General features: G+C 47.4%; 1 long non-coding RNA gene across 2 annotated transcripts in view; it reads right to left on the bottom strand.

Annotated features, from left to right (window-relative positions):
* Positions 1-16570, bottom strand: part of LOC309871536 — a 102340-nt gene that overhangs the window by 76051 nt on the left and 9719 nt on the right. For both annotated transcript variants that reach the window (XR_014315333.1, XR_014315334.1), the window contains exons 3-4: positions 15789-15848; positions 15044-15109 (exon numbers count right to left, since the gene is read on the bottom strand). This is a non-coding gene — a long non-coding RNA (uncharacterized lncRNA). The remainder of the gene's footprint in view (positions 1-15043; positions 15110-15788; positions 15849-16570) is intronic.

Below are 16570 nucleotides of genomic sequence, written 5' to 3'. Positions count from 1 at the left end.
GAGAAGGCAAGGATTGAGAGCAGCTCCTGTTTGCACGGCCCCAGCACAGGCTGGCTGAGAGGGGCTGCCCTCTGCATCCCACACAGAACATGTCAACGCTTAGCAAACCCGGCCAGTCCCTGTGATCAGAAAACCACAGGACCCTAGTCTTTCTGGAAATGGGGAAACTCCCCTGTGGCTCCAAGACCTGAGAAGCGTGCATTCCCTCCGTCATTCCTTCCTGGATCCGGTATTGTGAGGTCAGGCTTGCGGAGGCCTTTCAGTGGCCACCACCAGCATGGTCACAAAACGTTCACAGGCCACTCCCCAGGACAGGCAAAGAAGAAAGGGGCTGTGGGGCCTCCTGGGGGTGGGGCGATGCCTAGCTGGGGGTTTCCTGAGCTGCTCGATCACTGCTGTCCTAAGAACAACACAGCGGAGGCAGATTTGTGATGTGGGATGGAACAGCAGGCACTGTGCTCATCCTGCTGGGGTTTTCAGAACCGTACAATGTGCTTGATTGAAAGGCTCTTTCAGGAGCTTAATTTTTTTAACATTAAAGAATTAAATCAATAATGTCCCCATTTCAGCTTCTCTGTGATTACGTCCTTTGTGTCCTGCTTGCTACATAGTTATAAGCTTTCTAAAAATTATAGTCTGTGTCATCTGTACCGAAGGAAATCAAGGGAAAAGGGAAAGAGGAAGAGAAGGCAATTAACATAAGGTGAACACCTACTGGGCACCAGGTGCTATTCTAGGGGCATAACATCCATAGTCTTGGGTTAACCTCCCACAGTCCCGAAGGGAAGACGCAGTCATAATCCTCACCTTACCAGTTAGGAACCTGAAGCTCAGAGAGGTAAAGAGACTTCTCCAGGGTCATACGAAGGATTGGAACTCTCTGGTTGGTTGGCTTCCAAGGTCGTCCTCCTCCACTGTCTTTGTTAATCCCCTCCACTTAGAGCACCCCCCCCCAATAACAGGACCCCTTGGTTCCATGGCCCTTCCTCGGGCGGGCAGCTCTGCTGTTTGCAGGAACGGTTCCTGGGGCTGATGGGAAGGCATTTTCCGTCCCACTGGCTTGGCCCTCAGGTGCTGCTGAGCCTCCTGATGGCCGCAGGACCGGGGAGAGGAGCCCCAGAACCCCCATCTACAGAGAGTCAAGGCAACAGCCTGAGAAGCAAGATTTTAATGTGCAACATGCCTAGGAAGGCTCTCACGGGGTTTAAATCTTAGAAAAAGCAGAGTCTCCGGACTGACGGACAGAATGTGTACATGGGAGCAGGAATTCTGACTGCCAGACGCGTCTTTGCAGCTTGCTAGCTGGGATGCTTGAGGTGAGCCACTTTCCTGAGCCCATTTCCTCACCAATAAAATGAATCTTCCTTGGGGTGAATAAATTACAGGCTGTACAGAAGAGTTTCGGGAGTTCTTCCTGCCCAGTGCCCACAGAAGGGGCCAACATTGTGAGGCTCTGTGTGCTGGGGCCACTGGAGGGCAGGGAGGAACACCAGAGAAACAACAGTCAAGTGTCTTGGGTGACATTTTCCTGTGTCCCGTATGATGCGGCCACAGAAAATAAAACCTAAGGCATAATAACAACTTAGATCAATTCAATCAGAATTCTTAAAGATGGGACCCAGGCAGGAGTATTTTTTCACGCTCCCTACGTGATTGCAACATGCATCCAAGGTTAGGTGGTCACTGCGTCACGCCCTCCCCCAGGAGGCCTTCCGCAGAGCAGCTGTCTCCCCCATGCACCTCGCTGAGCCCAGCCAGGCACAATGATGCTCTCGCCTGCACTGATTGGGAAACCTAATTGCCTTAAGGTTTGTGCAGAGCCAGCCGGGACTTAATCATTCCATTCACATCAAAATATTTACTCCAAATAGTCATTACCACCTGGAATGGGCTTGCAGATAACTAGGGGAGGCAGTGGGGGAGGCAGCAGAGTTCAGCACACCCTGGAAGGGAAGCAGGCTGTTTGCAAAGGTTGCTGTCCCCAGCCTCCGATGCTCAATGACTCTCCCCCCACCGCACCCCCTGAGAGATTACTTGAGTTAAGTGTTTGCACTTTAATGCTCCAAGGCCTGAATCATTCGATTCCGCCCGGCGCAGGTGCTGGGGCTGGGGAACATACGGTAAAAGATTTGCATAAAGTGAGTGATTTGCATGGAGTGGAAAATTTGCTTGCAGTAAATAGCTAAGGGGAGGATAAAATTATGGCCCAGAAATGGCCTAAAATAATGTGTTAATTTGTAGCCCTAGTGTAATCTGAATGTTTCTCTGAAAACTGAACGTCTGCCTTCAAAAAGAGAGCTACCTAGTCCTTGGCAATCACGGCTCGCGTCCTGAGAGTCGGGTAGGATTACAAGTGATGGGACACAAGGGTGAGTGGGCCCCTGCATGTCCCACTGGCCAGGCGCCTGAGCCTTCTGCACCAGCAAACCTCCCAGCTCAGCACTGTCCATGCACTCCGTTCAGGCCCAGATGCAGCACAAAGAGGTGTTTCTCCACTGGGACACGAGCTCCCAGAGGGCAGGAGGAGTATCCAGTTCAGCTGGATGCCCCCACTCCAGCCCCTCCAGCACAGGGTCCGGCACCATTGGAAATGTTTTCAGCTGCAGGAACAGAAAGGCCACCCAACAATAGCTTAAACCATGAGAACGTTTATGGTTTACTAAAGGAATTCAAAAGTGGTTTGGAGGAGGGGCAACTCAATGTCCCCAAGAAGCAAGGCTCCTGGAATCCTTCCACTCTGCCATCCTCGAGTCATGCTATTGGGAGGGCTGCGACAAGCCATCACATCCTCATCATCCTCTCAGGTTAAAGCACAAAAGCAAGAACCCAGGGGGCTCACAGCTAAATGCCCGCTCTATCTCACCGGAGAGGTAGTTTTCCAGAAGCCTGGGCAGACATCCCTTTATCTCATTCACCAGAGCTGAGTCCCAGGGTCCACCTCCAGACCAATCCCTGTCAGAAGGTAAGAGGACAGAACCTGGGCACATTGCCGCCTGATCAAAATCAAGACTCTGTTAGCAGAGAAGAATCAGAGAACGGGCATTGGGTAGAAAACCAGGGCTATCTACCAGTGACAACACACGCCTGCTAATGAAGAGGAGGGACAGCTGCTTATGGGACCTACAGGGCGTCTTCTCTCTCCCCCGAGCCCAGATCCAAATATCAGGATCTTATCACTGCACAGTACAAGCGCACAACTCAGTACAAAGTATGATGAAGCGAGCATGGAGGGGGAACACTTGCATGGCAGAGTTCCGTTCCCCGCCACCAGCATGGAATTTGGGAGATAGAGGAGAGGGTGCTGCAGGAATTTTATCAGGAGACAGAGTCTGCTCTAGATGCTAGCAGGAAGAGTGTTGTCATTAACCAAGACAATAGTGGTAATGTTGCTAATTACCAATTATAGAGCACTTACGATGTGGCAAGCACTTCTTTCAGACCATCAATTTTCTTTTTTAATTTTTTCTAGTCGTCTTCATTTTTTTTTTCTAGACCTTTATAGATTTGCTTTCAGACCACAAAAGCTAATTCTGGTCATTATGACAAGCCAATTAATAGAGAAGTATATAAATAAAGAGCCAACAATAGCTCTCTCCCCACCAAAAAAAAAAAAAAAACCCACTGTGAACAGTTTAGCAGATCACCACATATTCACTTTTCTGCTGTGAGGCTCATGCCTCTACAGTTTGGTTATCTTTAGCGCTCCTGAAAAAATCTTGGGAGAATTCAATATTCGCAGAGAAGACCCATCGAGCCCTCCATGTTGACTCTGCTCCTTGACTTCAACAATATTTGCCCATGTTCCATTCTCACCCCATTCCCTACCCCCATGATACCTCTTCTTGAATCTCACTGACACTCCTTGGCCCCAGGACTCCTGCTTTTCTTACAAAATTTCCACCTCATCTTCTTCCCTCTTCAGTCTGGACCCCTTGAAGCATGCCTTCCTCCATCCTTGCTAACTCTTTAACATCTACCCCCTTAGTTCTTCTACCCAAGAGAACCCCAGCCTTCAATCAGTTCAACTCTCATCTCAGTTCAACTCTCATCTTTGCTCACTCATCCTCCCAGAGAACGCAATGCAACTGAAAGAAACAATACATCCCTCAAGCAACAGATTCCCAGCTTCCTGGGGACCATTTGCACTGTCCTTGCTCCCATGGGAGACATGCACATTTCCAACACACTCCGAAGGCTAGACCCTGAAATGTTAGCAACAAATAATTTTCAGAGAACCAAAACACTAAAATAATTTGTAATTTCCAAAGCTATTGATTAAGAACCTGTAAGTACCTCATTTAGTATGATTATACAAAAACAAGATGGAAGTGAATTAGGCACAAAGGAAGCTAGAACTCCTGCAGTTACCTCACCTTCTCTGCCTCCCTCTTAAAAAAGCATTGTGGGATCAAGTAAGTGAGAAACGCATTGGATGAATAATCTTGAGTCTGTCCCAATTTAAGTAAATCACTTAATACGTTGATATTTTAAATATTGTTAATGAAACTCAAATGATGCTAGGACATTTTTTCCTAGTCTCAGACCCGTGTCACATCAGAAAAAAATTTATGTCTATGGTTCTGGTTCTCAAGACATTGAAAGACAAATGAATCCCTCCTTAAGTTTCCTTAGGCAACAGAGATGGGAATTTTATGCACATTGTACAGCAAAGCATCTTAAAATTCCTTAATTCCTTGTTCAAGGTGGATGGGTTATTTACAAATATGATTGAACTAAGGCTCACCGTACCATTTCTTCTTCCTGGACACAAGAAAGAAGACTACTTCCCAGTCTCCCTTTCAGTTGGGTTGGGGCCATATGAATGGTTTTAGTAAATGGAACATGAACAAATGTGACTTGCATCACTTGAAGCCCGTAGGTAAGTGGGAGCTGGTATGCCTCCTACATACCTCTTAGTTTTCTTTCCCTCCTGAGGGAAACTGACAGTTGTATGTGGATTTGGGAATATTTCAGAGAGCCTGGGTCCCTGAATCATCAGATGCAGGACAGCACCCACAGGCTCCATCAGACTTTGCAAGAGCAAAAAATAAACTTTTGTCTCGTTAAAATACTCAGATTTGAAAACTGATTTGTTATAGCAGCATAACCTCTCCTATCATGATTAATATAATTAATATGGTCCTGAGCAAAGAAGATAGAATGCTTTCTTTAAAAAAAAAAAAAAATCTAGGAGCACCTGGTTGGCTCAGTGGGTTAACCCTCTGCCTTTGGCTCAGGTGATGATCCCAGGGTCATGGGATCAAGCCCCACACTGGGCTCTCTGCTCAGCAGGGAGCCTGCTTCCCCCTCTCCTTCTGCCTGCCTCTCTGCCTACTTGTGATCTCTTTCTTTCTCTCTGTGTCAAATAAATAAATCTTTTTTAAAAAAATAAAGAAAAGAAAAGACAAATTTCTAATATCAAGAAGTCTAGGGATGCCTGACTGGCTTAGTCAGTAGAGCATGCAAATCTTGATCTCAGGGTTGTGAGTTCAAGTCCCACGATGGGTGTTGAGCTTACTTTTAAAAAAAGGAGAGAAAAGTCTAGAGTCTCTAGAAGACTCAGGCTCTTGATACCTTTTGTAGTCTCCACAGTGCTCAACAGAATTAGCTTTAATCTAATCTCTGCTAGTAATTTATGGAACAAGTTACTTAACTTCTCTGTATGTCTGATTCCCTGTATATTAAGTGCAAATAACAAGAGCGCCTGCTTCCCAGGGTTGCTGTGAGGACTAAAGAGACAAGACGTCGCGATTTTACTTTAAGGAATTTCTTCTACAGATAAACTCACACTTGCACCCAAAGAAATACACAGAAAGGTTTTCATTGCCCTGTTCTCTGTAAGAACAAAAGACTTGGGAACGACATAAAAATCCCTTAAAAGGAAAGTGGTTTAAGAAATTATGACGCATCCATAAAACGGAATGCCATGCAGCTCTAAAAATAAATAAATAAAATAAATCTATTTGGGTTAACATGGACAAATCACTAAGATATACTGTTACATGCAAAAAAGCAAGGAGCTGTAGAAAATGTATGAGATGCAACCATTTTTTGTTATTTGAAGGGCGTGCCCACGTGTGGTTGCTCCCGGATTTAAAAAAATTCTAGACCCAACATATAAGAAACAACGTTTGCTTCTAAGGAAGGGAACAAAGACAGGTGGGAGAGGAACTTATATTTCAATTTTACGTTCATCAGTTTTGAGAAAATAAGTAACAATGTAAATAAAGGGCTTATCACTCAATACCAATGAGTGTTCAGTATTATGTCATTGTGGAGAATGTTATTGTAATGCATTAGTACTGATTTCTTTGGGCTAACCAGTTTTCTGCCTCTGGCTCCCTTGAAAAGCCTGTATCCTACCTCCTTGCCCTCACCCCATTTCTGTAAGGAGCAGGAGAATCAGGAAACTGTGGAGACCAAATTCCCGTTTTCAGTTCTGTGCAAAAGAAACAGTTCCACCTGGCCACAGTCTGCAAGCCAGCATAGCCCGGACCGCCTCTCAGGAGAAGGTGTGAGGTTAGGCTTAGAGGGGCTGGGAATGTGGCAACACGATGACTCCAGCAGATGGAGGTGGCACTCAGGGCAATGCCTGTCCTTGAACGGTAGCCAGGACTCCAGAGTTTGTAGTCAATTGCATCACTGTCATCCCTGCTGTGTGTTCCACCGCATGGCCCCAGCACAAGGAGGGGACGCTGGATGAGAACGTCTCCTCCCCAGGGCGGCCGCCCTGCCAGCCGGGCATGGCCCACCAAGGAGACAGTCAGTGTGGGAGGCTGAATAAGGGCCCCCCCAAATGCATCTGCATCCCAAACCCTGGAACCTATGGATGTTAACCTGATAGAGCAAAAGGCCCTCCTCAGCTGGGACTGAGTGTAAGCTCTTGAGATGGGGAGGTTATTCGGGGTTAGCTGGGTGGGCCCAGGGTAATCACAACAGACCTCAGAAAGAGGTTCATGGGAGGCTCTGAGTCAGAGAAGAAAGCAGGGCACAGGGGGAAGCAGAGAGAGAGCTGAAGATGCTACGCTTCTGGGTTTGAAGACAGAAGAAGGAGCCAGGAGCCCTGGCATGGAATTCTAGAAGCTGAAAGGGTCACCCTCCCCAGAGCCTCCAGAGGGAGTATAACCCTGCCAACACCTCAGTTTCAGCGACGTGAAACTCATTTTGGACTTCTGATCTCCACGACTCTCAGACCATGGATTCGTGTTGATTAAAGCCACGAAGCTTACGGAGACTGGTTACAAGGACTTCCCACCTTCCACGGTGAAAGACGTCCCGCAGGATTGCGGCGATGGTCGCTCACTAGCCCTGGAGTCAGCCACACCTGGACCCACAGGGAAAGAATACAGTCAGGACCCACCTCTCATGGTCACCCCTGCTGGGCTCTATTCACCTGCCCCTTCCAGCTGCCTTCCCAGGCACACCTGACTCTCCGGGTTCCAAGAGGGCAGCCCGTGGCCACAACCTCACATCCTCTCTGCCCCGCATCCTAGGTTAGAGTCCCTTGGCTAACTGGCACCACCTGCCCACTCTGGCTCTACAGGGATTTGAGGGGCAGGGTTTGGCTCACAGAAGGGCTGGGACCCTTCGACTTCATGATGGGGAGAACAGCTGTCATGCACACCATGGCCTAAAGCAGGGATAAGGAGCTGACTTCCTGTCACGAAGGTGTGACCCTGGCCAGGTTAGTTGGCCTCCCTGTGCCTCTGTTGCCACACTCTTAAGACAAAGATACCAACCGCTCTGAGCTCTGGGACTCCTGGGGGGAGTAAATGGGTTAATAAATATAATTCTCTTGGAACAGGGCCTGGGACATGGAAAGAGCTATAAAAGGACTTCATTATGCTCCTCCCAGAGGATATCAGGCTTTCCGAAGAAGGACTAGAAGCAGTGGCCGAAAATTGCTGACCATGGGTTAGAGAGATTTTGGGTAGGACAATGTGTGCATCTATTTATTTCTAAAGCTCAAATGCAGGCTTTCCTGGGTCCCAGTGCTTGGTAGCCTGGGCACAGTGAAGAGTCAGAGCCACTCCCGGGAAGCGGCATGTGCCTTCAGAGCAACTGCCATAGCTTGGGCCAGAACTCCTTCACCTTAACTCTCCCCTGCCCACTCCTCCACTGCATCAGGAAGTGTATCCCTGGACTGCCCAGGTCTTCCCACCTTCCACTGTGAAGGACGTCCCGCAGGACTGCGGCGATGGTCGCTCACTAGCCCTGGAGTCAGCCACACCTGGATCCGAGAGCCCGCTCAGCCAGGATGTGGACAGGCCATCAGAAGCTATCCTGTAACGTTGGTCCCCTTCATATTTTTGCTTGAACATTTTCCCCGAGGTTACAAAAGCAGAGTTGGCCCCAGCTTCCTGGGCTTCTACTTTCAAGGTGCTGTTTGCCACAAACCATCCCTAGGCTGCGTTCCCCACATAGCACCCTCGGGCAAAAGTCCATACTGTGTCTCCACGCAGTGTCCCCCACAGCGACATGCAGTGACTCACACAGCATCCCCACACCCTATCCCAGTGTCCCCACTCACTGTTCCCGCACGTGGTCCCTCTTCTAACTTACTTACAGATGAATAATAACTACCTTCTCTCTTTACCGCTGCCCAGCAGTGACAGACTCTCTCCCCGACCCAACTCCAGCTGAGCCCTCTTGTCGGCGAGGCCCTTGGCTGGGCCTATAAAGACTTGAGCAAACACTAACACCATCAGGGCTGCAGCCCTGAGATGACCCTAGATCCCCTTAAACTGCCTGCCTGAGAAAATCCAAGGCTTCAAAAAGAAATGACCCTTTCTTCCAGAGGACACCTGAAGACAGGGCTCTGGTCTCCAGCCTTGGTTGGAGTGGAGGAGCAAACAGGTTTCACATGGATAAACCCCACCCCCAACTTTTTGTAAATTTTCACGTCTTTACTCTACTGAGCCCCCCACCCCACCCCTGCTATCCCTCTCCTTAACCCCACATTCTCCCTTGAAAACACCCAGTCATGGTTGCACAAACCAAAGTTTGAGTTTAGGTCACACTGGACTCTTCTCTTTTGCAATAGTATGTTACTGATTAAAATCAGTCCTTACCACTTTTTTTTTTTTTTAGATTTTATTTATTTATTTGACAGAGAGGCCTCTTACTTCATTTGCTGCCTTGGCCCCCCTCCGAGCTTAGATGGCTCAAGACGTAGTGGGAAGACAGAGAGAGAGAGATCACAAGTAGGCAGAGAGGCAGGCAGAGAGAGAGAGAAACAGACTCCCTGATGAGCAGAGAGCCCGATGCGGGGCTCGATCCCAGGACCCTGAGATCATGACCTGAGCTGAAGGCAGAGGCTTAACCCACTGAGTCACTCAGGCGCCCACCACTTTCAACCAGTGCCCAGCTTTGTTCATCTTTGACACCAGGCACCAAGCTAAAGATTTCCCATTACAGTATTTCATTTTGATTCTCATGGGAACCCTATGAGATAGGGTCTGTGGTTACAGATGGGGAAACTGAGGGTCAGAGGAGTCTTTTGCTAAAGACCACAGAGCTGGTGCACAGCATAACTTACTGTCCTGCCTACCACATGCTTCCTTGCCGTGAGCCTGTTGCAGAGAAGAAAGCAATCATTTCAATCAGAGAACAACATTCTAATCCCAAAAGTGACATGGCTTCAAGCTCAAAGCAGAGATGGGAGCTGTCCGCTGGTGTGGGAGCCCCCGGCCCCCACCAGGAGGGGAAAGTGCTGGCGACCAGAGCGGAGGTTTGCAGTGAGCAGGCTCTGGGCTTCCGCGGCCACATCCCATTTTTCTAAGCTCATCACAGCAGCTGTACTCCTCTGACTCTCAAGTCATCAATTCTGACCCTGGCGTCCAGCCACCGGAGTGATTTTATGGCACCTGGGGGCTTTTGTGTGAAGCCCGGTTTCGGCACCCGGACAGATGAAGGGCTCCCCCACCTTCTTGCTATTACCTGGAAGGAATTTGCTTTGCTTCCTTTCTATGAGATTAGAAATACATTCCAAAGCTCCTGTGAAATCTGTTGGGCAGAGCGGGCCTGAGTAGCCTTGGCAGGTCTGGTCTCTGCTCTACAGAGAATGACAGCCCTTTGACAGCTTAAGAAGCGTTGAGAGAGGTGCTCCATACGTGTGATCTGAAGACTAGATTGTATTTCAAATACATCAAGTGATCTTCTGAGTCTCAGTTTCCATAACTCGAAAGAGAAGAGTCCAGTGTGACCATGTCTCCAGCAGCCCCTCCCTTAACTGCTCGGTGTGTCTGTGCTCCAGAGAAACTGGGGGCCGTCCTAGGTCAAGAGTGTCCATCCCTAACCCAGTAGCCCATCACAAGCCAACAGAACCTAATTTCTGAAAGACAGTCAGCTTTCTCCCCCCAAAACAGCAATGTGTTATATTGAAAGCTCAATATTTTCAATAGTTTAATTTCCATGCATTTTAGCTTTGAAGAATAATTTCAAGTTTGGGAGATTCATTTTTTTAAATGCAAATTGGCTTTGACTTGGAAAGAACGGAGATGGAGTTCTGGGGCGGGGCCTCCGATCTTAATGGCATATTTGCATATCAATGGCCTCTTACTTCATTTGCTGCCTTGGCCCCCCTCCGAGCTTAGATGGCTCAAGACGTAGTGGGAAGATGGGAGAAACGCTCGCTCGCTCGTCGTTCTTCCTTTTCAAAGTTTAAATATAGGAACTGCTTTGAAATAAAAATTTCCCCATGGACTTTTGAAGTCAGGCTGAGCAGATAAAATAGATAATATTTTATCAAACTTACCAAGACTGTAAGAGAGTGTGGAATGAATTCTCTCGCATTTGCATGAGCACGCAAATTCTCGGGAGGCCCACTGGCAGGCCGGTTGCACACCCACACACCCAGGTGTTTATCGACTGCAGCACTGTGCCCTCCATGCTGGGGCGACCGAGAGGTCAGATACGGGCATTGCCCGTGAGCACTTGGCAGTGGGGAAGACAGATCCTAAAGAAACACGGAAGGACCGCAGAAACACGATCTATAATGCGGGCTAAAAGGGGAGAAAAACAGAGTGCTCTAAGATTGTATAACAGGGAAGACTCCCAGAGGGAAAGGGCTAATGAGACAAGATGTGAAGGGAAAACACATGTGAGACACATGTGCGTGCATCCCAGGGAACAGGAGACAAGTTGTTTGGGGTCAAAGAGACTGAAAAGGGGGGCAGTACGGCCACAGAGCAGAGAGCACCAGGAAGAACAGGGCACATAGAGGCCAGAGGGCTTAGCAAAGATTTCGGTCTTTGTTGAAAGAGCAATGAGGATCCATTTGGTTCAAAAAAGAAACAAGCTCAAGTGGGTTCATCTGTGCCCACCCCGGCCCCCACCTCCCAAAAGCAAGCCAAGACTTCATTACAGTTTCAACCCATCCCAGGAATGAGACCTTCTAGCCTCAATGGGAAATTTCCTGATCAGTACCAGTGAGGTCAACTGCAGGATAAACAACCCGGTCATGCCCTTCCCCTCTCCCCCAAAAGATGTGCTCATCAGAAATAATCCTTTCTTTTCTTTTGCTAATAACCTTCTTGCCCCATCCTCCTATCTATGAAAAGGTTCCTTTTGTACGACTCCTTGAAACAAGGCCGTACTTGCTAGAGGAGATCGTTCATGAACCACTTAATAAAGCCAATTACATCTTCAAATTCACTGGGTTGAATTTTTGTTCTTCAACACAATGAAGGATTCTAAGCAAGGGAATGAATCAGAAAATTTACATTTTGGGGCGCCTGGGTGGCTCAGTGGGTTAGGCATCTGACTTCGGGTCAGATCATGATCTTGGGGTCCTGGGATGGAGCCCCAAGGGTGCCCCCCGCTCAGTGGGGATTCTAGTTCTCCCTCGCCCCCACGCACTTGTGCGCTTGTGCGTGCGCTCTCACGCTCTCTACCTCTCTCTCTCTCAAATAAATAAAGTCTTTTTTTTAATTTACATTTTAATAAGATACTCTGGCTGCTCTGTGGAGAGCAAATTCAGAAGGGAGCCTCAGTGGAAACCTGAGAAGCAGTTAGGGGACTGTAGGGGGGTAGGGGCTCAGACTAAGGCAGTGGCACAGAAGACAGAGAGAGTGGATGGATCAGACAGGAATTTAAGTGGCCAAAACAGCAGGAGTGGGCACTGGGCTGGCTACAGGAGGAGGGGAAAGAGAAGCGTGCGTCATGGACAAGGCTCAGGTTTCCACCTCAGGTAACTGAGTGGGGGTGCGGCCGTTCCTGGAGACAGCGGAGAGCAGAGAAGGAGCACACGTAGTGAGGGGCTGGTATACAAACTCTAGAGTTCGGTGTTGAACATGTTGGGTTTGAGGGACCTTAGAGACAGCTTTGAGATGAACATAGGGGACTGGGTTTGGGGAGGCGGTCTGTGCTGGAGGTGGACATGTGAGAACCTGCTAAACCGTGGGGTGGGCAGGGATGAGATGATGTCAGAAGAGTGAGAAGACAGGAGGAGCTTCCGGCGACCGCCCAACATTCCTGCTCCGTGACATCCGTACCACTGGGCCCACGCAGCTCTCCCACGTGCCCGGTGGGGCATATCTGTACTTCACTGCTGATGTACTTTATCCCTTTTCCAGCCCAAACCTTTCATCATCTACGTAACTTTGAGACAGGAAAACTGAAGGGACCCCACAAAGGACTACTTCTTGCTCGTTTTCCTGCCTCTATTCTTGCCAGGACATGCACCCGCATCTCACACATGCCTTATCACACCTATGATGTAGGTTCTCCTCAGAAAGGTCAAGGAGTTACCGATCTCTTTGGAGTCTTCCAGTACAGTAGATAACAACTAAGGAGCAACTGGTTGAGGTCATCCTGAACATTCTACCACCAACTCCAGACACCTGGACACTACAACTCCTGGCTGCAGGGTGTGAGTTAAGGAGGACATCCGAGCACTTGTCTGTGTTTTGACCAGTTCCTAGATGCCTGAAAGGACAGGTGTATCAGACCACCATCCTCAACAAAAACCCCAGGTCCCAAGCAAAGATGACACCCACTCTTCTATCCTTTCCAAGTCTCCCAGATGCTTTGTCTGTATCTGCTCTCTCTCTCAATCTTCAGTAAACTCTGCTCCCACTTCCTCTTGGCTCATGTTTGCTTTCTATCCTGTGCAAAGCCAAGGACACTCTTGGCTCATCCTATGGGACACCCTCTGGGTCGTTGGACACACCCGGCCCACACCAAGTTTGTATTCTTGCCAAGGATATATAGTCTGAGTCTAATCATGAGGAAACAGTCAGACTGATCAAGATCATGGGATAATATACAAGACAAGTAGCCTGGCCCCTTCAAAAATATGTCCTGAAAGACAAAAATAAAATACATCTAGAGGGCAGTTCTAGAATCTAGATTAAAGGAGGGAAAAATGACAATCAAATATAATATGTACCCTTGATAGGATCATAAGTCTGGAGAAAAAGCATTATTATAATATTTGGGGGACAATAGGGAAACAAATACGATATATTAGAGAGTATTTATGATATCAATGCTAAATTTCTTAAGTGTGATCATGACACTGGAGTTATGTGGGACAATATCCTAGTTCTCAGGAAGTATATGCCACGAAGTGTCTGGGGATGTTATGTCTATAACTTTTTACTGGTTGATGGGGAGGTAAGTTTAATGTAAGAAGGGAGAGAAATAAAGCAAATATTGGAATGAAAAACCAACTGGAGACTCTAAGTGAAGGCTTTATGAGTATTCATTGCACTACTCTTACAAATCTTAATTTTTAAATTTCTTAAAATACATAGGAAAATTGCAATGACTTCTAAGGCCCACTACCAGACTTGGGCCAGAATTTACAAGGGCACAGCGCTCCATAAGACTGCCTTCACTTCAGAACCAACCACAAGTTTGAGGGTCCTCAGGCCACCCTCACATCTTGACCTGCTGGCTACAAATTCAGGAGCTCCCACTACACCCTCAGATCTGATAACTCACTAGAACATCTCACAAAACTCGGGAAACCTCCATAGTTATAAGTAGTTTTATACAGGAGAAGGATAAATCAGAACCAGCCAAAGGAAGAAACATACAGGAGAGGGGGGGATCGCATGTTCTCTCCCCCTGGAGGGATCCCCCCTGGGGGGGGGGATCCTCTGGGAGGATCGCATGTTTTCTCCCCCTGGAGTCAGGACCCGTTACCCTCTCCTACACTCTGTGTATGTGTGACCATACACAGAGCATTTCCACCAGGGACGTTCAGCCAAAATTCAGTGTCCTGTTCCATTACGTAGCCATGATTGTTTGGCTCATTGGCCACACCCCTTTTTTCTTCCCTGGGTCAAGCTGATATCACAGGGCTCAAAGCCCCACCCTCTAATCACAGCATTGGTCTTTCTGGGTTGGCCCGTCCCCACTCTGAGTCACCTTACAAGTATAAATTCCCAGGACCTACAACAGATAACAAAGGGTCTTTCATTACTCAGAGGACTTTCTAAGGATTGAGAGGTTGTTCCCCAGGAACCAGGGGCAAGAGCCAACCACATTCTCTCTAACACAGAAATAAGACAAAATATATTTAAAAGCAAACCTTTTTTTTTTTTTTTTTAATTCCATCAAAAACCACAGTAAACAGGCCTTGAGCATTTGAATCAAAAACTCTCAGACTCCAGGGACATTGTCTCAGGTCCCCCCAGACTCCTACAGCGGCACCGGCTGTTTGCATCTTGAGTTTAATGGGGCCACTTAGATGTCCCAACAGTTCCCATTCCAAAGGAAAGGAAAAGTCAGTTCCCTTTTCCACACAGGGTCGGCTGCACACAGTAAGTACACAGTTGTGTGGGTTGAGGAAATAATTTGCATTTGTTGCCCCATCCTTCCCAGTTCAACTGAAGCTGCCACAGTCTTGCGCTAATCACAGCCTAGACTACTTCAATCAAATCGGACCCTTCTAACTATCCAACGCAAACAGGGAGGAAGTAAGACTTCCATGAGCAGTGTGAAAAATCACTGTATAATTGTAAATTAGAACTGTAATCAGTCCTCTGGCCCCTGGGCCTTCTTCATCTCTAAGCTGTGAACCAAAATGACTTACTGTGAACATAACTGTGGGAGAAGAGCTCCGAGGCACAGGACGGAGAGAACTGCCTTGTTCACAGGCCTAGTGGTGAGAACAGAGGGAATGTTCATAAAAAATGAAAAAATGGAGACTTGTCATCAGCAAATAGAGACTCAAGAAGCATCTGGATTTGCTCTGTAACTAATTTGTTTTAAAAGTACAAAAGTGAGGGGGGCGCCTGGGTGGCTTAGTTGGTTAAAGCACCAACTCTTGCTTTCAGGTCAGGTCATGATGTCAGGGTCGTGAGGATGAACCCCGAGCTGGGCGCCACACTCAGTGGCGGGGGTCGGGGGGGTCTGCTCGAGATTCTCTCACTTTCTCTCTCCACACTCCCTCACCATGTGCTCTTTCTCTCTCACACAAAATAAATAAATCAATCTATAAAAATAAAAAAATATATATGTGAAAGTGAAGGGTACTTGGGTGGCTCGGTTAAGGGACCAACTCTTGATTTTGGCTCAGGTCATGATCTTGGGGTTATGAGATCAAGTCCCACATAGGGCTCCATGGTCAGCAAGGAGTCTGCTTGAGATTCTCGCTCCCTCTTCCTCTGCCCCTCCCCCCACTCATGCACACACTCTCTCAATAAAGACATAAATACGTAAATAAATAAATAAAATCTTTTAAAAATATGATAGTGATACACACATAGGTTAAAAAAAAGGATAAAAGAGGATTTACATTCAAAATGTTTGACAACTGGGGTGGCTGGCTGACTCACTTGGTAGAAAGCTTGATCTCCGGTTCATAAGTTTGAGCCCCACGCTGGGTGTAGATTTCACTTAAAAAAAAAAAAAGATAAAAGACAAAAATATTTAACAACTGTGTCAAGAAGGGCATAGAACAATCGGAACAGATTCTAGACACTGTACCAGAGATGACCCACTGAAGAGCAGTCTGGATATATGACAAAAAAGAGATTTTTCACCCCAGAATCCCAGCTTCACTCCTCAGATGGAAGTACAGTTAATTTCTCAAAACTTGTTTCAGAAATGCTTTATGCATCTATTGGCCCATCTGTGCACTTAGGTATCCCTTTTTGTATAGATCCCTGTTTCTGAAAACACCATACTGCTCTGCAGCATATTTTTTTAAACAATGCGTCTGAGACATCTTTATGTACCTGCAAAAGTGGGGCTACTTTATTTTTGTGAAGCTTGAGTGATGATGCTGAAGGGGAGCAAATTTTGTCACCCCAAGATCTGTCTCTTTAGCATACTGATTATTTTAAGCTGGTTATTTTTTCTAAAGATTTGTTTATTTATTTATTTATTTGACAGAGACAGATCACAAGTAGGCAGAGAGGCAGGCAGAGGGAGAGGAGGAAGCAGGCTCCCCGCTGAGCAGAGAGCCCAATGCGGGGCTCGATCCCAGGACCCCAAGATCATGACCTGAGCTAAAGGCAGAGGCTTAACCCACTGAGCCACCCAGGTGCCCTAAACTGGTTATTTTTAAGAAAATGCAGACATAAGAGACGTTCTGAAACCAAATAGAAGTTACCTT

This window comes from Mustela nivalis, assembly GCF_964662115.1.
Source record: "Mustela nivalis genome assembly, chromosome: 8".
Taxonomy (NCBI): Eukaryota; Metazoa; Chordata; class Mammalia; order Carnivora; family Mustelidae; genus Mustela; species Mustela nivalis.
This window is presented reverse-complemented; position numbering and strand designations above follow the sequence as displayed.